The 27709-nt window shown below is 43.3% G+C and overlaps 1 protein-coding gene and 1 long non-coding RNA gene across 2 annotated transcripts in view; one reads left to right on the top strand and one right to left on the bottom strand.

Moving 5' to 3' along the window:
• The window catches only part of LOC120869435 (receptor-type tyrosine-protein phosphatase T-like), a 310761-nt gene that overhangs the window by 124877 nt on the left and 158175 nt on the right, over positions 1 to 27709 (bottom strand). The window lies entirely within an intron of this gene.
• Positions 7692 to 24745, top strand: LOC120869230. Its single transcript, XR_005722494.1, has 3 exons — positions 7692 to 7774; positions 21473 to 21477; positions 24735 to 24745. It is a non-coding gene; the product is annotated as an uncharacterized LOC120869230 (long non-coding RNA).

Below are 27709 nucleotides of genomic sequence, written 5' to 3'. Positions count from 1 at the left end.
AGTGTGGGCAAAGACTGACCTCCTGGCATGGAAACCATCCACTGGGGCACTGCTCTGAAGTGATGTGTAGATACCAAGAAAGGGGTCTCCTCCTCGTACAGGAGCCTAGAACCTTCAACATCTGGATCCACAGATCAGAAGTTATCAGGTTCCAGGACACATGAGAATAACCAGCAGATGTGTTCATCATGTGTTTGAGTAAAGTAATGCTCAAAATTCTCCAAGCCAGGCTTCAGCAATACGTGAACCATGAACTCCCTGAAGTTCAAGCTGGTTTTAGAAATGGCAGAGGAACCAGAGATCAAATTGTCAACATCCACTGGATCATGGAAAAAGCAAGAGAGTTCCAGAAAAACATCTATTTCTGCTTTATTGACTATGCCAAAGCCTTTGACTGTGTGGATCACAATAAACTGTGCAAAATTCTGAAACAGATGGGAATACCAGACCACCTGACCTGCCTCTTGAGAAATCTGCATGCAGGTCAGGAAGCAACAGTTAGAACTGGACATGGAACAACAGATTGATTCCAAGTAGGAAAAGGAGTAAGTCAAGGCTGCATATTGTCACCCTGCTTATTTAACTTCTATGCAGAGTACATCGTGAGAAACGCTGGACTGGAAGAAACACAAGCTGGAATCAAGATTGCCGGGAGAAATCTCAATAACCTCAGATATGCAGATGACACCACCCTTATGGCAGAAAGTCAAGAGGAGCTAAAAAGCCTCTTGATGAAAGTGAAAGAGGAGAGCAAAAAAGTTGGCTTAAAGCTCAACATTCAGAAAACAAAGCTCATGGCATCTGGTCCCATCACTTCATGGGAAATAGATGGGGAAACAGTGGAAACAGTGTCAGACTTTATTTTGGGGGGCTCCAAAATCACTGCAGATGGTGATTGCAGCCATGAAATTAAAAGACGCTTACTCCTTGGAAGAAAAGTTATGACCAACCTAGACAGTATATTCAAAAGCAGAGACTTTACTTAGCTGACTAAGGTCCATCTAGTCAAGGCTATGGTTTTTCCAGTAGTCATGTATGGATGTGAGAGTTGGACTGTGAAGAAGGCTGAGTGCCGAAGAATTGATGCTTTTTAACTGTGGTGTTGGAGAAGACTCTTGAGAGTCCCTTGGACTGCAAGGAGATCTAACCAGTCCATTCTGAAGGAGATCAACCCTGGGATTTCTTTGGAAGGAATGATGCTAAAGCTGAAACTCCAGTACTTTGGCCACCTCATGAGAAGAGTTGACTCATTGGAGAAGACTCTGATGCTGGGAGGGATTGGGGGCAGGAGGAGAAGAGGACAACCGAGGATGAGATGGCTGGATGGCATCACGGACTCGATGGACGTGAGTCTGAGTGAACTCTGGGAGATGGTGATGGACAGGGAGGCCTGGCGTGCTGCGGTTCACGGGGTCGCAAAGAGTCGGACACGACTGAGCGACTGAACTGAACTGAACTGTGTTCATCATGCAGGGTCTGCGGCCCTGATCCCAGAGAGTCTGATTCTACAGATGTGGCCCAAGACTTAGGAATCTCCATATGCAGGTCAAGATCGCCAGTGAACCTAAAGGAGGTGGGCCTGCCGCTGTCCAACAGTTGGTGGACTGTCAGCAAGGCCTCACCAGAGAACTTACGAGGAACCTGGAATTTCAGATTCCACCCCAGACCTACAGAATCAGTCTGCATTTCCCAGGCCCTACAGTGATGCCCATGCATGTGGCAGCGTGAGATGTGCTGACTCAGGTGGGATCGTGAGCCCCCTCGGCTCTTCTCTGGAGCCTGATTCCCCGACTGGGACCCCCTACGCCGCCACTTCCCTGGGACCTCTGTCCATCCCGGGATAAACAGTTGTTGTTTGTCCTTCACCTCACCTCACAGTGACATACGCAGATATGCCACAACATGGGTGAACCTTGAGGACATTCTGCTAAGTGAAATAAGTCGTCACAAAAGGACAAATGCTGCGGGATTCCCCTTATACAAGATACTTAGAATGGACGGCAGAGACATAAAGTAGAAGGATGGTTGCTGCGGCTGGGGGAGGGGACAGTGGGAGGTGCTGTTCAATGGGTATAGAGCTTCAGTTCTGCAAGATGAAAGGAGTTTTAGAGACTGGATACAAGACAATATAAATGTACTTAACATTACTGACCTGAAAAATGGTCACTATAATAAATTTTTTGTTATATGTGTTTTACCACAATTAAAAAAAAAAATAGAAGGAAAAAAACCCAATTCTGAGAAGCATTGACATCAAGATCATTGGAAACTAGAGGTTACAACTGAGCCATCAAGCACAGGTGGGATGATGTTCAGACTGGACAAAAGTATACTGGTAAGTCTACCAAAACCACGATTCAGAGGCTGAGCAGGGCTGGGCAGGATGCTGTCCTAGGTGTGGCCTTTTTATCAGTCATCACTGATAATCCTTATACTGGAGCAACAGTTAAACACTTCCTGAACACACAGGAACAAAATGACAAAATAAAACCTGAATGACTGAGGTTGCCATCATATGAGGGTGCTGGAGGTGGAGGGCTGGGGTAGGGGGCAATAGATTAACACAGGTGCTGGGGGTGCAGGGAAGGGGGAGTGCAAGGGGACGGGGATCCATGGGTGTTTGCTTTGCTGCAGGGCCTTCATCATCATCATGGCCCTGGGGGACTTCGGGGAGGGTCCTCTCTCCACCCTGCTGACCCTCACCCTCAGCACAGGGTCTGATCTCTCTTGCAATTACAGCTACTTCGAGCATCTTCACTCAGACCCGGAAGCAACGATAGTGAACAGGCGTGTGATGGGCCAGGCGTTAGAGCATCTTCCCATGCCTCACTCATCACGAAAACTCTGCCCTGGCGGCATTCTGACCTCCACTCATTTTACCAATGAAGCAACTGAGACTCAGAGCAGTAAGGCTGTCTATACAAGGAAGATCCAGAGGGTAGATGCACATCCAGACCCCCAGCTCTAAGTTTCAAACTCTGTGTGTGGCACCTCAAGGTCCCTAGAATGAATGAGACCTCAAGGCCCCAGGTAGGGAGTCCCATGTATCACCAGCAGCCTTAGCGCCCCTTGTCTGATGAACATGGTTCAGGATACCACCCTCATGAAGGGATTGTTGCTAGAAAAGATCAATTCATTAATGAATATGAGGCCTCTGGAAAGCCTCAGTGTGATATAAATACTCTTGTTGTCAGCTTTGCCTCTCTGTCGCAGAATGAAAAGTACCATAGTCCCCCCATTGTCCTTGGATAATAGCTTCGATTTGTTGCAGGGTGGGAGGAAGACTGTCTGGGGATAAACAATGCTGAGCTGTTTGCACAGCACAGTGTGGGCAAGGGAGAAGGGGGCTGGGGCTTCGGTCAGCCAGAGAGCTCTGTATCTATACCCCTGGACTTCTTCCCACATCATCCTGGCTGGACACGCACACACACACAGCCCAACTCTTTCCCTAGAATGGACACATCACAGTGGCCTCTTGTGAAGCGAGCAAAGATAACTCACATCGCAAGGGTAGAGACCCTTTGATTTCCTTCCTGGAGATGAATTTGCAGTGTAGACCACACCCATGGTAACCAGAAGATCAGGTGGCAAACAGGGATCAGACTGGATGTATTCCCGTTTCCTACGATTGCACAGCTGTCTTAGCTTGGGCTGCTGTAACAAAATATCAGAGGCTAGACCGCTTAAACAATAGACATTTCCCTTCACACAGTTCTCATAGTTCTGGAAGTCTGAGATCAGGGTGGGTTCTGGTGAGGTCTTGTCTCAGCTTTCAGAAGGCTGCCTGCTCACTGTGTGCTCACACGGCGCTTTCCTTGGTACATGCACGTAAAGGGGTAGGGTAGGTAGAATGCATGTGCTCCTGTGTTTCTTCATCTTCTTATAAGGGCCTGATCCTATCATGGTGGCCCAACCCTCATGACCTATTTCCCTGCTAAAGGACCTACCTCCAAATATCATCACACTTGGGGTTGGGCTTTGATATACGAATTGGGGTGGGGGGGTGCGAACAGTCATCACGATAGCAAACATTCCAAAACATGGTGGCATAATACACAAGCATCGTACTGTGCTCACAGATTCTGAGTATCCGAAATTTGAGCAGGACTCAGCAGGGATGGCATGCCCTGCTCTACAACGTATGGGACGTCACCAGGAATGCTGAAAGAGCCAGGGGTGATGTGGATGGCCCAGGGCTGGAGCAGGTGGGGCTGGAGGAATGCATTTCCAGCAAGAGCTGGAACATTTCAATCACGTCTGGTCCCTGGGTTGGGCTGGCTGAAGGTCAGCTTGGCTGGGACTGTCACCTTCAACACTAATATGTGGCCCTTCCATGTGAACTAGGCTTCTCACTGCTGAGTGTGAGTTCTGAGAAACAGCATCTCTGGAAGAAACAAGGGTCCCAAGAGACCACCCTGGGAAGACACGAGGTTCCCGCTTTTCTCAACAGGCCTGCCCTAATTCCAGGGGAAAGAACAGAGAATCTAGTTCTCGATGAGAGGAATGCCAAAGAATCGGGGGCCAGGTTTAAAAGCTGCCATATGACTTTGTATAGGACAGAGTCAGAGTTGGGTACAGGACTTGAGAATGGGATTGTATATCCTAGTCCCAGACGCCACCCTGGACCCATTGGGGAGGTGAATCAGAACATTCTAATACCTGGAGGCAACTTTTTACTCCTCGGAGGCACACGAGAAAGGAATTCTCCAAATGTTGAGGTCCTTGGTGGACCTAGACCCATTCTCACTGAGGAAACTGAGAACAAGAGCGGTCACTTGTGATGCCCAGTGTCTCACTGCCACTAAGTGAAGCAGCCAGGATTCGCCAACTCCAAGGACTCCAATCCAGGGCTCACTCTGCTCCTTGACTGCTGTCTCGGACAGCGGGAGCTGCCAGCTCCTTTCAGTCAAGGTGAGAAATCCATCTTTAGAGCTGGAACCCTCTGCACAGCAGAACCTTCCAGTTGCCCTCCCTCTAGGGGGCGGGGAAAGGAGCAGGCTGGTCAGCGGGTGTTTACATATGGGGGGCCTATGGGCTGGCAGGCAAAGGTAAACAGGTCAGCCCAGCCCCCCGGGGCGGGTCTGTGACGGGCAATTGGATAAACACATTCAGAGCAAAATGCGTGTGCAGCCGAGTGTGTGCACATTTTTAAATATACATTTCACATTCATAGGCAGATCCCACTGACATGTGACAAATGTGCAGTGGCCTCCAGGAACCATTCTCCAAAGAGGCACTTATTTCATTTGACTCCAGGCATCCAAGCCTCAAGAGATGCCAGGATGCCATAGATGCCTAGGCAGTGGGACGCTGACTCCAATTACAGCAGGAAGATCTGAGCTAGACAGTGGGAAGAACTTTCCTTCCTTGAACAACAGCTTTCTTCCCCAGGTTCTTTGGCAAGGTGGCACTGCGGGCTTAATGCAGACCCAAACAAATGAGACTGCTGCCCTGAGGAGTGAGGAAGGAATCCAGGTGATCAAAACTGGATTTCAGTCCATACACTGGATTTTGTGGGGCTTCCCTGGTGGCATTCAATATCACAGTTATCCAAGCCTATGCCCCAAGCAGTGACGCTGAAGAAGCTGAAGTCGAACGGTTCTATGAAGACCTACAAGACCTTGTAGAACCAACACCCAAAAAATAATATGTCCTTTTCATTATAGGGGACTGGAATGCAAAAGTAGGAAGTCGAGAAACACCTGGAGTAACAGGCAAATACGGCCTTGGAATATGGAATGAAGCAGGGCAAAGACTAATAGAGTTTTGCCAAGAGAACACACTGGTCATAGCAAACGCCCTCTTCCAACAACACAAGAGAAGACTCTACACATGTACATCACCAGATGGTCAACACCAAAATCAGATTGATTATATTCTTTGCAGCCAAAGATGGAGAAGCTCTATACAGTCAGCAAAAACAAGACTGGGAGCTGACTATGGCTCAGATCATGAACTCCTTATTGCCAAATTCAGACTTAAATTGAAGAAAGTAGGGAAAACCACCAGACCATTCAGGTATGACCTAAATCAAATCCCTTATGATTATACAGTGGAAGTGAGAAATAGATTTAAGGGCCTAGATCTGATAGATAGAGTGCCTGATGAACTATGGATGGAGGTTCGTGACATTGTACAAGAGACAGGGATCAAGACCATCCCCATGGAAAAGAAATGCAAAAAAGCAAAATGGCTGTCTGGGGAGGCCTTACAAATAGCTGTGAAAAGAAGAGAAGTGAAAAGCAAAGGAGAAAAGGAAAGATATAAGTATCTGAATGCAGAGTTCCAAAGAATAGCAAGGAATGATAAGAAAGCCTTCCTCACTGATCAATGCAAATAAATAGAGGAAAACAACAGAATGGGAAAGACTAGAGATCTCTTCAAGAAAATTAGAGATACCAAGGGAACACTTCATGCAAAGATGGGCTTGATAAAGGACAGAAATGGTACCTAACAGAAGCAAAAGATATTAAGAAGAGGTGGCAAGAATACACAGAAGAACTATACAAAAAAGATCTTTATGACCAAGATAATCAGGATGGTGCTATCACTCACCTATAGCCAGACATCCTGGAATGTAAAGTCAAGTGGGCCTTAGAAAGCATCAGTACGAACAGAGCTAGTGTGCCGGGAGCCAGCGTGAGGAATCCCACCCGTGACAAGGTCATGTGGCAGAGATCTGATGGGCAAGGTCGAGTCAGATCTCAGGTTTTCCCCCTGGTATTTCCTGAGCGGGTACCCCCAAAAATAAGAATATGCCTGCCTGGGAAAAGTCATCTCAAGGCTTTAGTCTTCTGCATTTGAAAGGGTGTTTCAATCCAAAAACCCCTCTGATGGCTTTTTAGCCTGCCTGCAGGACTCTTAGAGTTATGCATGTGATTGTTTGAGGCCTCCTGACTGCAGGAGGCACAGGAAGCTTAAAACATCCTAGGAATGTTGGGGCTTCCGAGGAATCAAAATCATTAGAATAGGACTGATTAAAGGTTTCATTTGTTGAGCCAATACTTGCTGCCAAATTTTCATATCTTTTACTTGTTGATATAGTTGGTATATAGAAAAAAGAAGTAGCAACATTAGATCTTTGAGTTAAGTACCTTCTTTGTTATAACCTACTGCGCCTTTGTTCTATAGAGATGTAACTTTAGTGCTTTAAGGAGATGCAGATTAAAGAAAAACACTTCAGGGGAAACAAAATTAACATTCATTAAGGAAGACAGCCAAAAAGTGTTAGCAAGCCTCTTGGCCAGAAGATAATGTAAATCACCTGAGACCTTTTGTATACAAAAAGATATACAGAAAGTCTGGGCTGCTAACGCTACATAATTTTGTATTACCCATTGATCTCTATGTACAATCAAAAAGGTATAAAAGACCTTTCTAGACAATAGAGGCGGGGCCAGTCATTGGAAGGACTGGTTTCCCCCCTGTCTCCTCTTTACTCCTTTTCAGGCTGATCCCTTGGAACTTGGAGGCTCACCATGTCTACTTACTTGTCCTCGCTTTTAAGATCCCTAAGAGAGAGAGCCCAAGGTGGGGCACTCCGATATTCAAATGGGCGCCGGTGGCCTAACGTAGATGGTGCAAGTTCCTTGTCTGGAAATTTATTGGTTTTCCACGTAAACCAAGTTAATCAGCCTCTTTTCTCCACTTAATTTTCCTACTATACTATTTCTTCCTAATCTAATCCTATGTTAATAAATAAATAAGTTTTCCCTCACCAACGCCGTCCCCACTTCTAATTCCCTGGATCCACCGGGGCTGGACCCCGGCTCTAGTGGAGGTGATGGAATTCCAGTTGAGCTGTTTCAAATCATGAAAGATGATACTGTGAAAGTGCTGCACTCAATATGCCAGCAAATTTGGAAAACTCAGCAGTGGCCACAGGACAGGAAAAGGTCAGTTTTCATTCCAATCCCAAAGAAAGGCAATGCCAAAGAATGCTCAAACTACCGCACAATTGCACTCATCTCACATGCTACTAAAGTAATGCTCAAAATTCTCCAAGCCAGGCTTCAGCAATACGTGAACCATGATCTTCCTGATGTTCAAGCTGGTTTTAGAAAAGGCAGAGGAACCAGAGATCAAATTGCCAACATCTGCTGGATCATCAAAAAAGCAAGAGAGTTCCAGAAAAACATCTATTTCTGCTTTATTGACTATGCCAACGCCTTTGACTGTGTGGATCACAATAAACTGTGGAAAATTCTGAAAGAGATGGGAATACCAGACCACCTGACCTGCCTCTTGAGAAACCTATATGCAGGTCAGGAAGCAACAGTTAGAACTGGACATGGAACAACAAGTAGGAAAAGGAGTACGTCAAGGCTGCATATTGTCACCCTGCTTATTTAACTTCTATGCAGAGTACATCATGAGAAACGCTGGACTGGAAGAAACACAAGCTGGAATCAAGATTGCCGGGAGAAATCTCAATAACCTCAGATATGCAGATGACACCACCCTTATGGCAGAAAGTGAAGAGGAACTATAAAGCCTCCTGATGAAAGTGAAAGAGGAGAGCAAAAAAGTTGGCTTAAAGCTCAACATTCAGAAAATGAAGCTCATGGCCTCTGGTCCCATCACTTCATGGGAAACAGATGGGGAAACAGTGTCAGACTTTATTTTGGGGGGACTCCAAAATCACTGCAGATGGTGATTGCAGCCATGAAATTAAAAGATCCTTACTCCTTGGAAGGAAAGTTATGACCAACCTAGAGAGCATGTTGAAAAGCAGAAGACACTACTTTTCTAACAAAGGTCTGTCTAGTCAAGGCTCTGGTTTTTCCAGTAGTCATGTATGGATGTGAGAGTTGGACTTTGAAGAAAGCTGAGCGCCAAAGAATTGATGCTTTTGAACTGTGGTGTTGGAGAAGACTCTTGAGAGTCCCTTGGACTGCAAGGAGATCCAACCAGTCCATCCTAAAGGAGATCAGTCCTGGGTTTTCATTGGAAGGAATGATGCTAAAGCTGAAACTCCAGTACTTTGGCCACCTCATGCGAAGAGTTGACTCACTGGAAACGACTCTGATGCTGGGAGGGATTGGGGGCAGGAGAAGGGGATGACAGAGGATAAGATGGCTGGATGACATCCCTGACTCGATGGACATGAGTTTGAGTGAACTCAGGGAGTTGGTGATGGACAGGGAGGCCTGGTGTGCTGCAATTCATGAGGTCGCAAAGAGTCAGACATGACTGAGCAACTGAACTGAACTCAACTCCCTGGTGGCTCAAACTGTAAAGAACCTGCCTGCAACAAGAGAGACCAGGGTTTGATCCCTGGGTTGGAAAGATCCCCCGGAGAAGGGAATGGCTTCCCACTCCAGTATTCTTGCCTGGAGAACTCCATGGACAGAGGAGCCTGGCAAGCTACAGTCCATGGAGTTGCAAAGAGTCAAACACCACTGAGTGACTAACGTTTTCACTCTTTATGGAACACACTCCACATGAGTGTGGCCCTTGGGGAGTACTTTTGATTTAAATGAAGGCTCACTGTCTCTCTTTTGACCAGATATTTTAACAGGAGGAGAAAGAAGGCTTAAACTTAAAAATATGAAAACTGACACCCTGTCAAGCTTTTTTTTTTAATGTGGTAGCTGCAGGGGGGGAGGGCGGGTGGAATAAAACTTCTATTATGATAAAATTAACATACTCTACAATTTATCCAGTATTCAACTCAGTAAATTTTAATATATTTGTAGAGCAGTGCTACCATCATGACGGCTGGTTTTAGAGCATTTTAATCACTACCTAAGAGAAACCCCGAACACTTTATCAATCATCTTCCTAGCTGACTCTTAATCCCTCAGCCCCTGGCAACTATGAGTCTACTTTCTGTTTCTAAAGATCTGCCTATTCTGGACATTTCCTATAAATGGGATCATATCCTACATGGTCTTTCATGACTCACTCTTTTCACTCAGTGTGTTTTCACGATTCATCCATGTTGTAGCATATATCAGAATCTCATTCCTTTGTATTGTCAAATAATAGTCCCTTGTATAGACATACCACATTTTATTTATGCATTCATCAGTTAACAGACAAATGGGCTGTTTCTACTTTTGGACTACCGTGAATAATGCTGCTGTGAACATCCAAGCACAATTTTTTTCTGTGGATGTACCTTCTCGTTTCTCTTGGATATACAGTTAGGTGCAGGATCACTAGAACAGATGGTAACTCTATACGTTTTGAGGAACTCCCAAACTTTTCCAAACTAGTTTTTCCATTTTAAATTTGTACCAGCAATGTATGAGGGCTTCAATTCCTCCACATCCTCACCAACACATTATTGTCTTTTTGCTCAGAGTCCTCTTAGTAGGCAAGCAGGCACTTTTCTCATATTATCTCATTTAATCTTCACAACATTACTCCTGGAGCAGGCACCACCATCCCATTATATAGGTCAGATGACTGAGGCTCAAAGAAGTCAAGTCACTTACCTACCAGAGGTCACACCACTGGGAAAAGAGAGTGAAGACTGATGTCAGGTCCGCCAGATGCTCCTCCCCGTGCCCTGGAGCCCTGCCTGCCCCTTGAGGCCGTTCTGCCCCCACAGCCACCTCTGCACCTTCTCTCTGTTCTACCTGTGACTCTTTTTTGAGATATTCAGGAATGAAAGCAACTCAACACTCTCTCCAAACCATCCTTCCTCACTTGAGAGCGTTCCCTTCTGACTGGTGATGGTGGGTGGGAGGCCAGGTGGCCAGGAAAGAAACCAACACGTTTCTCTGTCCCCACCCTTTCCTGTGCTCGGTCCATCCCCATGTGAATGGATTTCAAGATCCAGCTCCAGCTGGGCTATTCGTCCATTTACTGGAGCACATGAGACTCTGTTCAGCCCCTTAGTGAGTTCATGGTCACCCCCACATCAAACTCGTGGGGAAAATTTCTTTAGTTCAAACAACTGTGATGTGCATGACCCTAAAGAAGCTGACACCTCCTAGCACTCACAGTGAAAGGGGGCCTTGATGGTGGGGTGCACCCCGCAGCCTCACAGAGGCCAGGGGCCTGCCCACCACCCACCCATCTCTCCCTGCGCCTCCCCCTCCCCACCGCGCCAGAAGATAAATGTCGCCAGGACCCGTCAGGTGTGTTGTATTTATATGATGCCCATCGTTCCTGATTCTCCCTCCATTGTTCTCTGATGTATGACAAAACTCCCAATTTGTCAAATGCTTAACAGCAGTCAGGATAATCTATTCTGCACACATTCACGGAGCTTTTCATTTTGCACAACTGTCACCAAGAACAGTTTATGAATTTTCTATCATGAGGGAACCAAGAGTATGGGAGAAAAACAATCCCACCTCATCACAACCTGCTTCTCCCGTGAGGCACAGCCTTGATTCATAGAGGGGAAGCCATGCAGCTTCTGAGGCCCCCATCCTATTTCATATACTAACAGTCTGCACTTGAGCCCCTTTTCTGGGCAGCCACCTCCCAGTGATGTTCTGTTGGTATCAAATCTTTGCCTGTCATGGAAGTGAAAATCAGGCAGTGCTCCCCTGCTCACAGGCTTCATATTTAGACCTCTAAGAATTCAGCCTGATGGACTTGGAATTTGGAAGTGTTCCCCCCACCGCCCCACTACATTTCTGGATGAACTGCAACAGATTCGACTGCAATTACAGAAACCTCAAACTTTATACACACACACACATATATACATATATATTTACAGACATTAAAATGTATATTGACTCATTTGTCTTTTTGCAAAAATCTAGAATCAATCTAAATTTCCTAGGAGAAGAAAAGATTAAATGATAGGAATGGGTCTTGGAACACCACTGAAATAATGTTTCCATGGTGTGAGAATGTGGTAAGGATATAATGTTAACTGAAAAGCAAGTTTCAAAACTGTATTACAACAATGGAATATTACTCAGCCATAAAAAGGAATGGAATTGTACCATTTGGAGAGACATGGATGGGCCTAGAGACTGTCACATGGAATGAAGTAAGTCAAGAAAGAGAAAAAACAAGTATTGTATACTAATTCATATATGTGGAATCTAGAAAAATGGCATAGATAAACTTATTTGAAAAGCAGAAATAAAGACACAGATACACAAAACACACATATGGATACCAAGGGGAGGGGGGAAGGGGAGGTGGGATGGATTGGGAGATTGGGATTGACATATATACACTATTGATACTATGTATAAAATAGATAACTAATGAGAACCTGCTGTATCTCACAGGGAACTCTACTTAGTGCTCCACGGTGACCTAAATGGGAAGGAAATCCAAAAAAGAGGGGATATATGTATATGCATATATAGCTGATTCACTCTGCTGTATAGCAGGAAATAACACAACATTGTAAAGCCACTATACTTCAATTTAAAAAAACTATTACAATATGCTTCTAAGTTCATAAAAAAATATGCCTGTGCCTATATGAATGGTGGGGTGGAAGCCAAATGAAAAGGCATTCAAAAGGTTAAAACTCAAGAGATCATCTATCTGCTTTTTACAGATATTTATTTTCATGTATTTTTCCAAATTTTTTTCAATGAAAAAACTGTTATTTTTTCAAGTAAGATTTTAAAAAAGAAGAACTTGGTTTTGCTCCATGTGGTCTATTCACGTACTCTTCCTAAAACTTCAAACGCTGCAGAAAGCGGCCAGTTGTACAATAAACAAAATTTACAGCCCAGTGGCTTTCTGACAGCAAGCACTTCTTTATCCACACTGAGTGACACTGAACAGCAGCTGTCCATATGATTTTAATCACAGCGGCTTTTGAAACCACAACCCATTCTCCCCTTTATTTTATTCCATTCAAAACTGTCTCTCCAAGCTAATGAGCAAATTCTCTGACAACTGGAATCTAGGAAATGCTGAATCACACACGGGGCCAAGAGCCTATTAAATCCACACGAAGCCACACAGCCCTTTGAAGACTCACACAGCTCAGATAACTTGAAAGTCCCTCTGAGAATATATTCGATCTGTGGTTACAGTATGTAAATAGAAGTCAGTGCCTAACAAGAGATCATTATTTGCAAATACCTTGGCTATGATCTAAGCTGAGTTCTAAATTGAGGAGTAACATAGTGATCACTTTAGCAAGAACCTGGAGGCTAAGATTAACCTTTACAGGAAACTTCTGAGGAGGGTTGAGATTTTCTCGGAAACTAAGGTCGTAGAACTATTTGCTGTTACAACTGTAGGCGCTGAAAGAACATTTCAACTCCAAACTTCTTCATTACTTTTTCTTTATACGTTTTCTCTCCTATTGATTTTTTTTTTTTGCCTTCTTTCCTGACTCATCTTGGATTCCTTGAGCTATTTCTTTAATAACACTTTTATAATGTGCTCTTAAAATGTTTGTCTGAAGTCCTTTACAACCAACTTGAAGATGCAAAAGGAGAAAAAAAAAGGGAAAAGAAAAATAAACATCCCTGGCTCCCTTTTGTACTTGTGTGTTGGGACCGTCAGCACAAAGTACTACCGACGGGGTATCTCTGAGGACAGAAATGTACCGTCTCACAGTCTGGAGGTCAGAAGCCCAAGACAACCAGGGTATCTGCAGAGTTGGTCTACGAGTGAGAGTCCATCCTACGACCCTCCCCTCACTGCTGCTAGTGTGCTGACAAGTGTCCTCGGGCCTGTAGAAGTATCACCCCAACCCCTGCCTTCACCTTAGCATTCTCTCCATGGACATGTGTCTGGGTCTAAATTCCACGTTTTTATAGGGACACAAATCACACCGGAAGAGATGGTGAGATAGCATGACCAACTCAATGGACGTGAATTTCAGCAAATCCTGGAGATACTGTGAAGAACAGGGAAGCCTGGCGTGCTGCAGACTCTGGGGTTGCAAAGAGTTGGACACAACTTAGCAACTGAACAACAACAGTCACACTGGATTAGTGCCCTCATGACCTCATCTTAATTGCATCCACAAGGACCTCATTTCCAAAGTCACATTCTGATATTCTTGGAGTGATGACTTCAACATATGAACCTGGGGGACACAATTCAACCCATGACACCTTATATCAATGTCACAAACCATGTTCCATCTTGGCTGCTGAGCTTTGCTCCAGAAAATAGTATAATCCGAGACCAACAGATGGTTTCCAATGTTAGCTGAGCCATTCTTTCCCTGGGTACCTGGCCCCAATTTCCCATCGCTGCTTTTGAGAATTTTCTCCATGCTCCTGCATCCTTTTCCAGTTTTAGGGGGTGATCTGAGCTCTTATTCCATAGAAGCAAAAGAGGCCATCACAAAGGGATGGGCTGATCGCCCTGTTATGAAGCCTTTACTTGCATCCCCCCTTCTCCCACTTCTCCCGCTCTCCTACTTCAGGGCATTCCTTCCCCTGGGTCTTCAGCCCTCCAGCCTTCTCAGGGCCTCATGCTTGCCAGTTACCCCTCTTCCTTCGGTCTTCAACCTTCCTCTCTATTGGTCTCTTCCTATCAGCATTTAAACAAGCCTCACTTTTCCCCATAAAGAGAAAATCCTCTTATCTCCATTCTTCTCACAGGTTATTATCCAAACACTCCAGCCCACCTCATGGGCACATTAACTGAAAGAGTGAAATGAGACTGATCACTACTTTTCTTGTCCTTAACTCATTCTATTCAACTTCTGTCCTCATCTGTATTGGAATTTCTCCTGCCATGGATCCCATGTTGCTAAACTATGGGTTTCTTTCAGTTCTTTTCTTAAGGGACCATTCAGCAAGCGTAGAATTGACCAGTCTTCCCTTTAAATGGGCTTCCCCGGTGGCTCAGATGGTAAAGAATCTGCCTGCAATACGGGAGACCTGGGTTTGATCCCTAGGTCAGGAAGATCCCCTGGAGAAGGGAATGGCTACCCACTCCAGTATCCTTTCCTGGAAAATTCCATGGACAGAGGAGCCTGGCGGGCTAGAGTTCATGGGGTTGCAAATAGTCAAACACGACTGAGCGTCCTTTAAATACTTAATTCCTTGGCTTCTGAGTGATCCTAGAGATTTCTCAACTTTCCTTCCTGGCTTGCCTTGCAGGCCCTTCATCCCCTATCCATATGTTCAATTTTTACATTGGTATTGTGTACTATATCTTTCTCCTCCCCTTCTGATCTCATCTGTTACCTTAAATTAAATCACTATCTATATCCTGGTGACTCTCAAGTCTATATTTCCAAGTCTACATCTCTTTCCTGAATTAAAGATGTCTACATTCCTTCCTACTATTAATATTATATCTCCCCTTCAATCATCTATGCCAAGTGATAGCTATGAAGGAGGACAGCTAACAGGCAGTAGACAGAGTAATGGGTTGATACAGACTCAGGAAGGGCAAAAATCCTCTCGGCAGGGTAAAGAGAAGCAGCAATGAAACGCAAGCTAAGGGACAGTCAGTCGGATTAACCTGATACTTCTTTAAAAAGTACTCTCAAGTCAAAACGCCTTTGACTGCTTGCTACTCCTTCTGTACGTTTATATCTTAAAGGACAGGGTTGACATGCCTTAAATCTAAATATGCTTCTACCCTAAAAAATATATTTTTCCTCCATCAATGCTCTGACATATGGAGACTGTCCACTGAAAATCATGGATATGTCATCCAATTTCAGAATGCCAGCTTTGGAGTAGGTATTGCTTTTTCCATACAACTGTACAGCGTTCAGCAAAGCATCCATATTAAATTATGCTTCCTGCTGCCCACTCAGCTTGGTCCTAGACTCCAGTGCTGATAGAATTTCAATTGCTAGTAGCTGGGAGTTACAAAGAAGCCTGTGCAGAGCGACAAATGTCAAAAGACACGGTTAGGAGTAAAAAAATTCATGGCTTCAAGACTATGTTTGCCTAGGGAAAAAAAAATTGCTTTTACATGAGACTGCCTCACATTATTCACACACACACACACACACACACACGGCTCTTAGAGAACATGTAGCCCAGCATCCTTTTACAAACAATGATACTCAGGTCCAGAGAGGAAAATGGGTAAATTTCCTCAAAGTTCAACTCTATGGAATGGGAGGAGATGATGAAAGAATCTGGTGCTTATTCCATCAGCATGTGAGAGGCTTGGAAAACACAGCCTCGTTCTGCTAGAGCATTTCAGTATGAATTCTTGCTGAGGGCATCACCACCTACCCAGCTGGATCTCTGGGAACTCACCTCATCCATGTGCTTCTTGTGGAAGCCTTCATCCTACCCAACCCCCTTCCCACACAGCAGCAGACCCTGCTCCTCTTGGCTTCTGAATGCTAGACCCATACTCCCACCACCAGCCCTGGCTCTTCTCTCAGACCAACCTTGCCTACTCTGCTAGAATGTTCCTTTCTGTTTTCTTCCTCCTCTGGTTCTACGGCAACCAGACTCACCAAGCAGCATTCTGCTCACCCAGCTGGGTTCCCAGGAGCCCTGCAAAGTGGCCTGAATTCATGCCCCTGTCCAATCCAGCTTGCCCCAGCCCTATCAAAAACCTGAATGGGAAATGATGGTTATCTGCAAACCCTTATCCCAGCAAAAGCAGAGTGAACGAAAAGACCAGGCAAAACCACAGCACCCCAGCTGAGATCAGATTAAATGGACTGGGCTATGATGCAGCCCTGACCTGGGCCAGGCACTGTGCTAGGTGTGGGCGTGAACACTGTCTCCTTTCATCTCCAAGCTCTGAATAGAATCTGGCTCTGTGAAGTTTGCACAGGGGCCAAAAGGAAACAAGGCATTATTTATAATAATTGGATCCCCATTATCCATTCACTTGGTGCTGCCTGGAATAACATGATGGGCCTTTATGCTATTCACAGCCTATAAAAAAGTAGTTCTGTTGTGATTCAACATATAGTAATCTCCATTTTAAGAGGACAATAGAAACACTCAGCCATTATTCATCCCAGAGCCTTAAACAGCAGAGAATTCCTTTATCAGGAACATAAGGTTAGAATGACATGAGTTATTAATATTGCAAGTAGCCCAATGCATTCATCGAGGTGCTCAAACTATGGGGGAAAAAAAATGGTTTTTAAAAGCCAGATCTAGGAAAAGGCTAGAACCAAACAGCACTTCGAAGGAACTGTGGAGAAAGTACAAACTATTCAGAACTGCTTAAGCAGAAATGAGCACGGGGGCTATAAATCTTCATCCCCAACTCTCTTAATCCTGAATGTTCTGAAAAAAGCAGACAAAGGAGACAAGCGATGAATGTTCCAAAGCTCAGACTGGAGACAGGGGACAATGAGATTCAAATCATCGTTAATTAACGATCATTAGTGTCCATGTACGATGTACGCGGTATTCACTTTCATTCATTCAACCCCATATTCCACAAAGGATTTGAGATAGCATATGAAAGGAACAAGATACAACAGCAAAAGGTCAGCAGGAGTAAAGCATCAAGAAAACAGCCTAAAGACAGAGCTGTGAGCACCACAGCAAGAAGGATGCCTGTGTGCCGACCATAAGGCCCTCACAGGTAGCACCAACAGGTTTCAAATGTGACCTGAAGCTTCCTGGCAGCCAGAGCAAAAAGGAGACAGAGTTAGATACAAAACTCCCTTTAACAAGGACTGTTAAAGCGTTTTTCTTTCAAAGCAGTGTAAAAAAAGATGAACATTGGCACGGTGACCCTTCAGATAACTGCAAAGATGGAGGCACACTAAGCTGTCATTAGATGGAAGGGATGAGGACATAGGAGAAAGAATATGAGTTCTGGAGCTGAAAGTCCTTCTGAGAAGGTCTAACTTAACTCCTTACACTCAGTGGCCCTGGAAAAGATCCTTAATTCCTCTGAGGCATATTCTTACTAGAGACTTTAAAATATCTAATTTTGCTAAGTCATGTGTCAGAGAGAGAAAGAGAGAATGAACAAAGGAATAATAAGATAGGTGAATATGAAACAAAATAAAACATATACAACATCCAGCACAGTTCCTGGAACTTGAAATGTGCTAGGTCCTGCCCAGATTTTTTTTTTTTTTTTTGCTTTCATTCTTCCTGTGAAATCTGGTAGTAAGAGTATGGCAGCCTGTTTTCTCATTTGGGTGGCACTTATTTTTTAGAGATTTTTTTTGATATGGACTGTTTTGAAAGTCTTTATTGAATTTATTATAATATTGCTTCTCTTTTGTTTTGGCTTTTTGGCCTAGAGGCTTGTGGGATCTTAGCTCTCCAACCAGGGATTGAACCTGCACCCCCTGAATTGGAAGGTGAAGTCTTAACCACTGGACCACCAGGGAAGTCCCTGGGGGGCTATTTCAGTCTCTCTTCACTCTTACCCTCTGCCCCAGCCATTCCCTCTCAATCCCTACAGAAGGCAGTCTCAGCCTCAGAATGCTAGAGTGAAAAGAAGTACACACACCCAAGTTAGATACAAAATGAGTCCATCTACAATTGTCAGAGTATTAATAGAAGATGCAAACGGTGATGGACACTGGAGCAACCAGTACAATGCAGGAGAAAGAGTCAACTTGGAAAAGAGTTACGAATTGATAGATGATCATTGAACGCTTACAGCAAAGAACCATCTTATACTAAAATATGGACCTGGAACACACGTTATTTACTAGCTAATCCACTGTGATCTTGAAGAAAAGTTCTACTTTGCAGGCTAAGTACCAAATACTTTCAGACTTTAGCTAGTGGCATGAGTCTAACTATTGGACCTTCGTGTTCCCAGTGACCATATTTTCTAAGCCAATCATAAAAAAAAAAAAAAAAAAATGACCCATTTGAAGGAATCATCTAATTTAAGAAAAAAAAAATGGACAGTTGGAGCTGTCTTAGAAATTCTGGGTCTTATGGTTGCTACATACAGTCACTGTATTAAGCAACTCCAACAGGTAGGTATCCTCATTTTTCAAACGATTCTCCTTACCTTCAAGATTGGGTAAGAAGCCTCTGCTCTGTGTTTCCTTTGAATCTGCATGCTCCTCCATCCTAGGACACACCTCCTCAAACTCTGTAACATTTTAATCTTATTTTTCTTTCCATCTGAATGATGAATATACTGTTTGAGACAAAGCCCTGGATGACCTGATAACTGTATGTGATTCTGTGACATTAAGCCTCAAGTTTTTTACGTATAGTTTTACTTTTCTTCATGCTCAAACTCTCATAAAGCTCCGGATCCATTTTTATAGTGTTTAATCACATCTGCATCTTAAAAAGCAACACTCATGTGGTAGAGCGACTCAGTTTCCTCATCTGAATAGACCACATGTATCTGAATTAAGAATTAAGACAGTATGGTAAGCCAAATGGTCTTCTTACCTATATTTGGAACCATATCTGTTCAGACTTCAACAAAGTTTCACTGCCTATTGTTGGAAAAAAGATCCAATTTTCAGGCCTAGTTTTCAGTGTTGCAGGGTAGTTTTATTTACTTGTTTTCTCTTTTTTCTTTTTCATGTCTTCACTAAAATGTTAGTTGCACGAAGGAACAGTCTATCTCAGAGATAAAAATTTAAAGCCAGAAGTTCCCATCTGAGAGCTTCTTCAGTTTGTTTTTTACCAAATTAGGGGGACACCTTTGCATTCTGTGGTCTTTTCTTAGGTACTAGTACACTGCATTGAGCAAGGTTTCATCTAACCAGACTGTTTGAGGGGACCATGGGAGAACTGATCAGTCATTCACAGAAACAGATCTGAAAATCCTAAGGCCTAGGGGCCATCACAGCTTCCAGACCATCTGAACATGAGCCAGATACTGAGTGTGGAGAAGAAAGGCAGATGCGAGCACAGTGGGGCCAGAACGCAGGCAGCTTCCGGGGCACCTCCACAGCTGGAATACCAGTCGTTTTCCTGGATTCTTTGAAGGAAGTCATGCAGGAGCTTAGGGCCGGTGGGATGGCTCTAACTCTCACAGAAAATAGATCCTGGTGGGATAGGGAAGTAGCAGATAGTAGAAAAGGAAAGAAAAAAAAAATTTTTTTTTTTTTTTTACTGTGGTGACTCAAGCCTCTGTTTAGCCCTGTTGCTCTGCTCCAAGTGACAAGACATGAGTCACATAATCAGTTTAGCTACATTTGGGCCATTTTCCCTATAGCAAGAGAGTATTTTCTCCCAGAAACTGGCAGGTATTATTCAATATATGTAGTTTCAGTATGGCTGCTCCTTTTCTCTTTTTTTCCCTTCCTCTCTCTCTCTCCATCCTTTCCATTCACCCATTAAGCCATCCATCAATTCATCCATTTATCCATTCATCCACTGAAAGATATACTGACCATTCACTGTATGGCAGGTAATGTTCTAAGCATTTAATAAACAGTATCTCTTTAATATTTTAATATCCTCAAAGTCAGCACTTAATATTCATTACAAATGTCATTAAAGTTTAAGAGGGCAAGTATCTTGCCCAAGACTCAGCAAAATATAGCCTATGAGCCAAATCCAATCTATTTTTGTAAGTTTAAATGGAATATAATTATGCTTATTTTTAAAAACTTATGCTACAATTCTAGCAGAGCCAAATAGTTCCAAGAGATCCTGTGGTCTACAAAGCCTAAAATATTTACTATCTGGCTCTCTACAGAAAACTTGTCACCCCTAATCTTATCCATTAATTATCTTGCCTAATCTTCCAAGAAGATAGCAGAGTCAAAGATACAAACTCAGATTCAACTCCCTCAAAAGGCTATCTTCTTCAACAGTAAGCCACAGATAGAAATATCTGAGCTTCATCTGCATGACTCCTGGACACTAAGGGTAAGCTGGTCAGGCTAGGTTTACAGTCCTGAGAACAGAACTGACATATATTACTTAGTAGAGTTGCCAACCACTGGTGAGGACCCTCTTTACTAGTGAGAAAAGCCAGTGAGGACTTTTTTTTCTGGTGAGATAATTATAGAGATGAGTGTTGATGCATGTTTTGACTTTCCTGCAAAAGTAGTTCTGTCTTCCCCAGTTTAAGTAATTACGTTTGTTTCTAAATAAAGCAAATGGAACTATAGTTGTCAAAGAACGCAAAGATCAGTTGACTGCATTTATGGTGCGCTAGGTAGAAGAAAAGTTAAAGCAATTATGACATTGTAAGGCGAGATACTCCCAAGTCTCTTGTGCACATTCAGGTAGGTGAGTGTTGTTGAGCATCTTGTGAGCAAGGGGGAAATGGGGAAGATGAGGCCAATGGAAATGGAAACGTCCACCCAATAGCTTCAAACAGTATTTGCTATTATGATACCCTAACAACTGCTTATTTTAAAATATTTTCTAATGTTGCCGGGTATGAAGCATATGTTCGGGGTAGTCCTCCACTATGTGCAGAGTTCAATTATTCTGGGGCTCTAAAATACTTCACTTGGCGCTATAAGTACAAAGATACCACCGTGCAGAAAGCAAACAGCTTAAGCAAGCAGTGACTTAAGGTTGACACATAAGCTCTAAAGAAGACAGACTTTAGAGAGAGGCTAGAATTTAGAACTGGGCCAGAGTAGTGATAAGGGAACTGGCCTGGCCATAGACCAAGGATCCAAAGGACATGGGGGAACCAGGCATGATTCAAAACAACCACTGCTGAGCACCTGTGCTTCTAGGGAAAAAATGATGGCACTGGATTCCACAGTTCATATAGAGTCCTCCCTGTGGAACAGTAATGCTCCTCTCACAAAGACGTTCATGGCCTAATACCCAGAACTTGTGAAAAGGTTACCTTACAAGGCAAAAGGGATTTTGCAGATGTGGTAAAAATCTTGAAATGGATATTATCCTGTATTAGTTGCTGGGCCTGTATAATCACAGGGGGATCCTTATCACTGAGAGAGGGAGGCAGGAGATTAACAGTCAGAGAGAGATTTGAGAAGGAAAGATAACCCAGAGTTTCAAGGAATAGCAAGGAGAGATAAGAAAGCCCTGCTCAGCGAACAATGCAAAGAGATAGAGGAAAACAATAGAATGAGAAAGAACAGAGATCTCTTCAAGAAAATTAGAGATACTAAAGGAATATTTCATGCAAAGATGGGCTCGATAAAGGACAGAAATGGTATGGACCTGACAGAAGCAGAAGATATTAAGAAGAGGTGGCAAGAATACACAGAAGAACTGTACAAAAAGATCTTCATGATCCAGATAATCACGAAGGTGTGATCACTTACCTAGAGCCAGACAACCTGGAATGTGAAGTCAAGTGGACCTTAGGAAGCATCACTACGAACAAAGCTAGTGGAGGTGAAGGAATTCCAGTGGAGCTATTTCAAATCCTGAAAGATGATGCTGTGAAAGTGCTGCACTCAGTATGTCAGCAAATTTGGAAAACTCAGCAGTGGCCACAGGACTAGAAAAGGTCAGTTTTCATTCCAATCCCAAAGAAAGGCAATGCCAAAGAATGCTCAAACTACCGCACAATTGCACTCATCTCACATGTTAGTAAAGTAATGCTCAAAATTCTCCAAGCCAGGCTTTAATAGTACATGAACCATGAACCTCCAGATGTTCAAGCTGGATTTAGAAAAGGCAGAGGAACCAGAGATCAAATTGCCAACATCCGACAGATCATCAAAAAAGCAACAGAGTTCCAGAAAAACATCTACTTCTGTTTTATTGACTATGCCAAAGCCTTTTGTGTGGATTACAACAAATTGTGGAAAATTCTGAAAGAGATGGGAATACCAGACCACCTGACCTGCCTCCTGAGAAATCTGTATGCAGGTCAAGAAACAACAGTTAGAACTGGACAGGGAACAATAGACTGTTGTTCCAAATAGGAAAAGGAGTATGTCAAGGCTGTATATGGTCACCCTGCTTGTTTAACTTATATGCAGAATACATCATCAGAAATGCTGGACTGGATGAAGCACAAGCTGGAATCAAGATTGCCAGGAGAAATATCAATAACCTCAGATATGCAGATGACACACACTTATGGCAGAAAGCAAAGAAGAACTAAAGAGCCTCTTCATCAAAGAGGAGAGTGAAAAAGTTGGCTTAAAGCTCAACATTCAGAAAACTAAGATCATGGCATCTGGTCCCATCACTTCATGGCAAACAGATGGGGAAACAATGGAAATAGTGACAGACTTTATTTTGGGGGGCTCCAAAATCACTGTAGATGGTGACTGCACCCATGAAATTAAAAGACACTTGCTCCTTGGAAGAAAAGTTATGACCAACCTAGACGGCATATTAAAAAGCAAAAACATTACTTTCCCAACCAAGGTCCAAATAGTCAAAGCTATGGTTTTTCCAGTAGTCATGTATGGATGTGAGAGATGGACTATAAAGAAAGCTGTGCAGAGATGAACTGATACTTTTGAACTGTGGTGTAAAAGAAGACTCTTGAGAGTCCTCTGGACAGCAAGGAGATCCAACCAGTCCATCCTAAAGGAAATCAGTCCTGAATATTCATTGGAAGGACTGATGCTGAAGCTGAAACTCTGATAATTTGGCCACCTGATGTAAAGAACTGACTCACTAGAAAAGACCTTGATGCTGGGAAAGATTGAGGAGAAGGGGATGACAGAGGATGAGATGGTGGGATGGCATCACTGACTCAATGGACATGAGTTTGAGTAAGCTTCAGGAATTGGTGATGGACAGGGAAGCCTAGTGTGCTGCAGTCCATGGGTTCACAAAGAGTTGGACATGACTGAGTGACTAAACTGAACTGAACTATGGCTGGCTTTGAAGATGGAGGACAGGACCATGAGCCAAGGGATGCAGGTGGTCTTGAGAAATTGGAAAGGGCAAGAAAACAGATTATCCCCTAGACCTTCTAGAAGGAGTACAGCCTGGTCAACATCTGGATTTCAGCCGAATGAAACCCACTTCAAATTTCAGACCTCCAGAAGGTAATTTGTTACTGTTAGATAATACATCTGTGTAACCACTAAGCCATTAAGATTATGGTCATTTGTTATAGCAGCAATAAGAAACTAGGGACTCGGGAAGGGAAAGAGCTACATGCCACCCTCCCAACATGCTGGGGGGGAGGGGCAGAAATAGTTGGAATTAAGCATGATTTCAGATCCCCATTAAGCAGCTAAATGGGTCCCAGGCCAGCATGCTAATCATTCACTTACTAATTCTCAGCTTTGGTGTTGCTTGATTCAGACATTTTATTTTCAATTGTAAAGGCAATCTGAAAAATTCCTTAGTGTTCAAAACTTATTCAAATGGACTTTAATTTGAAAACTACATTATTTATCCACCAATCTTTATGTACGTGTGCATATAGGGAAAAAGTAGAAATACTTATTGAGCAAGCGGCACAAAAACAAAAGAAAATCAGAGATTAAGAAGCAGGTCTCAGGGAATCACGATGTCTCGATGGTGTGGTGGTTATCAAGAGTGTCGTTCAGGGATTAGTGCCCATGACCTCAGGACGGTAGAATCAACCATGCGTGGAGTTCAGCACTGCAGAGTGGTACTATGGAAGTGAGCTTGTCCCTTGGGCCCCTGAACTTAGTCATGAGGGAGTAATGAGCCATAACAGAAAAAGAGAAATCCTCAGTATGAATGAATAAATGATAATCAACTTCAGAAAATTACATTTAGAAGTCAGTATATTGAAAACCAGATAACTGTGTCCTCGGATGAGAGATAACTATGTAAATAAAACTTAAGATCACTTTATAGTGTAGAGAATTTCAGTATCAAGAAATGCTTTAAATTCCATGTCATGGTTAATTTTATTCCTGAACTCCATAAACAGAAGGGCAAAATTATAAAAAAAATAGATACATGTTTAAACTGAAATTCATGAACAAGGAATTGAAAAATATAATAGGCAACAATGTGCTGCATCTCAACGTTTAGATTCTTTGATATCCATATTTTCCACCAAAGTGCAATTTTACGAATTTATAATCCTTGAAAATTGTTATTTTTGTTGCTTGCATTGCTTATAATAATAATAGCAGATATGTATAGAAATGTGCATGGATGATTATATATGAAGAAACATCACAGTACTAATTCTTACTTTTAGAAATGCCAGGATTTGGGAATTATACACTTAATTAGTAACTCTCTATCTGGGAATATTGAGTTTTCTTTTTTATTTTGATTAAGGCTAGATAAAAATCTAACTTTTAGACAATGAATTCTGAATTCTAGATTTAGTTACTAGAACAAGATCCAAACAGAGCTCAAAACACCTGTTGAATAACACTTGTGAATTTTCAGTTTGAGATCATCTTGATTCAGCTCGAGAATTCTGCAAGCTGAGGATCCACACAGACTCAAGGATTTGCATGCAATGCAGTTATACATATTTCATAAAGACAAATTATTAACTACTAAGCTGTGAGAATTCTTCCTTTGGCTTTTAAGGAAAGTCCTTGAGTTAATGTTGAATATGTCTCTAAAAAATTGGTACTTGTGAAATTAATAGAGTCAAATGACAGTTTGAATAATATTAGGATACATTAAGCCCATACTTGGTTGCTTTTAAACATGCAATCAAGAAATCCTGGGGAAGAGCCATGGGCCTTCAGCTCATTGTGGCTGCAGAGAGGTTGCCCAAAGCCCTAGGTTTATGTTATAATTTTAAGGGAGGGTAAGAGCCTCAGGTGGGTAGAGACTGAGCCATAATTAATATGATTTAGAGTCAGTGTCATGAAACAATTCACACGTTACATATAAATTATATCACCTTTATGTTGTGTTGCAAATCATTCTTTCCGCCATACTTCAAACAGAAAGAAAGAATTCTCTCACAGAAAAAAATTGCCAACATGGGGGAATACTTGAGAAAACTGTTGGCGAAGCAAACCTTTAGAGAAGAGAGTGATTTAATCGCCATTTGCTCTAGGAATGCACAGGTGGGGTTTTTAAATGGAGATTAATGAAGGGACTTGTGTCAGGCGTATGACAGCACTCATTCCAGGAGGCACAGATCTGACGGCCTGTGAAGATGTCATCAGACTCTCGTGTTCTTTCAGGAACCTAACAGTTATTGACACACATGATGAAAAGTAATGCTTTCACCTTCAGGGAAGTTGGTGGCCCTGACCTGGGAGGGATAAAACCAAGTGAGAGCACCACTCTGCAGTCTAGATCTCAAACTCGAGCTTTAATCAGCATCCCCTGCAGGGTTTGTTAAAGCACGGACTGGCTGCGTCCCAACCCCAGAGTTTCTGATGCGGCAGGTTTAGGTTAGGGTCTAAGAATCTGCATTTGTAATAAGTTCTCTGGTGATTCTGACGCTGCTAGTCAGAGATCTATATGCTGGAAATGACTGGTCCAGGTGCTCCACCCAGAAGCAGGAGTGCTCCACTCCTGCTCTCTCTTGCTGGCCTAACAATGGCAGGCAAGGCTCTCCAGGATCTGGGTCCCCGCGACCTTTCTGACATCATCTTCTGCAACCCTCTCTGTGGCTGGCTCTTCTCCAGCTTTATGGTCCTCCTGCTGTTCCTTAAACACACCAAGCTTGTTCCCACCTCACGTCCTTTCCTACTGCCGCCCCCTTAACTCAAGAGGCCCTTCTGACGAATCTTCAAATGGCTGTTACCTCATTTCATTCATTTCTATTCAGAGAGGCCTCCCAGAACCATTCTATTTAAAAGTGTCCCTCCTCCAGAACAACCCCCTTCTTACCACTTTCTATCCTCTTTCCTGGCTTAATGTTTTTAACATCACTTTCACCTAGAAAACTAATATTTACTTTCTAATCATCCATCTCCTCCTTAGAACATGGACTTTGGTTCACTGCTATACTCTTGACAGCTAACAAAGTAGCTGATACACAGTGGAGGAGCTTCAGGGCACATTCGTGAAATGAAAGGATGGATGACTGACTGATGGAAGAAAGAACCGCCGCAATTAACCTGCCCCAAGGTGACGGAGCCGATGGGGGAAAGGTATAAGGTTTCAAACCAAATCTGGGTGTATGAAAACAATCCATAAATATGAACGCGCATTATGGGCGTAACAGAACTTACTGAGCAGCAGGCAGGATAAACTGCTCTCTCAAGAGAGTTGATAGTGCACGTCTCACTTACACTGAGAGCTTAAAATTAGCCATGGTGGTGATATTTAAACCATAGGAATTGGCAAACACTACAAAATCAGGCTTATTTTTGTCGGAGAGCCTGTCCGTTAGCACACCACTGGTCCTACCCATAGAGACACACACACGTTCCCGTACTCAGCTTGATGGCCAAGCCTGCGGACCTGTCATCCGATGAGCTGGATACAAATTGAAGGAGAGCAATTGGGACACATCAGTAGAATGGGAGGATTCACCCATATCCTCCTCTGGGATGTCCACCCAGTGAGGCTGAACATCTACCCTGCCCCGCATGAGAAGTCTAACCCTAACACAGGTGCACAGGCAGACACGTGCGTGTGTTCTGTGTTAGCCATGCTTCCCTCCTGCCCCACATGAACTGTGGGAAAACTGCCCCCGTCCTTGGTCTTGGGGGTGAAATATATGACTCAGGCTCATGCTAAAATGTATGACTTCAGGCTCAACCTGAAAGACAGACCCACGAATGGACTTCCAGTTACCTGAGCCAATAAATTTCCCTCTCCTTCACTCACAACCACATGATATTTTCTAAAGACAGGACACAAAATAGTACAAGCCCAAGCATAAGAACGAGTAAATGAAGTACCTGCTCAAGGCCACAAGTGACAGAATGAAAAAAGCAGCAGTAAAGGTTATTTCACAGTTGGTGGTTCTAGGGTTTATTCTTTGTCTAAACATTTTTGCTTAAATTTTAGTTACACTGTCTTTTCCAACTAAAAAATCCGTAACACATGGGTTAGATTTAAGTTTCCTATTCTGTTTATAAACTCTTTTCTCATACACCAGAAAG

Source organism: Oryx dammah, unplaced genomic scaffold (assembly GCF_014754425.2).
Source record: "Oryx dammah isolate SB20612 unplaced genomic scaffold, SCBI_Odam_1.1 HiC_scaffold_10, whole genome shotgun sequence".
NCBI lineage: Eukaryota > Metazoa > Chordata > Mammalia > Artiodactyla > Bovidae > Oryx > Oryx dammah.
This window is presented reverse-complemented; position numbering and strand designations above follow the sequence as displayed.